Here is a 786-nt window from a genome sequence, read left to right as displayed (position 1 = left end):
CTCTAGCGTGTGTAGATTTACTTTTATTCTTTTTTACATTTATAAAAATGAGATTTACTTTCATTCCTGATGTTAAAAAGCACAGACTTACTTTCTGCAAGGAGAAAGTTGGTAGAAGATGGGTAGAGTCTGTACAAAAACATACGCTTAGATCAGGACTCTTCCCGTACAGTCTACACATTTATTGTTGTGGAAAGAAATGAAAAACCACCTCACCAGAAGCTTGGGAATGAGGAGGCCGACAGGGATGGTCCACACTTCTGGACTATTTCAAGTCCCCACCCAACAGCCTTCTTTCATTTCTGGCCAAGGTGGGAGAAACACGCTGACTTTGGGGCCCATCAAAATGTCCAGTCAGAAGAGTGACAAGGATGCTTGATAAAGATGGTTTACATTAGGGCAATGCAAAAGTTAGATCAGAATCCACAGACAGATCTCTGGCTGATTTGCAGAAGACTGACATGGAATTCTGACTCCCAATTGTTTAACAATGGCAACAACAAAATGAATTTTTCTACCTAAATTAAGCTTCTGTAAAGAGCTCAGCCCAGTTCTGGTCACATTCCTAGTCTCAAAATGTGCTCAAAGGGACCTTATTCTTTAATTCTTCCTATCTGTCATTTGCACCTGGCTATGGTTGTTAGGTCTTTTGAGTTCTAGCTAACAGAAAGAAAAAGGCTCAGCACAACCGACAAGCCGTAAGTCTACCCACCCTGCTTTAGAAATGCAACATGCCATAATAGCACATTCCAATCCCTTTAGATTCCAGCTGTCACACTTTAGGTA

The sequence above is a fragment of the Podarcis liolepis genome (assembly GCF_965112155.1).
Source record: "Podarcis liolepis genome assembly, chromosome: 10".
NCBI classification, from domain to species: domain Eukaryota; kingdom Metazoa; phylum Chordata; class Lepidosauria; order Squamata; family Lacertidae; genus Podarcis; species Podarcis liolepis.
Note: the sequence above shows the minus strand (reverse complement) of the source record.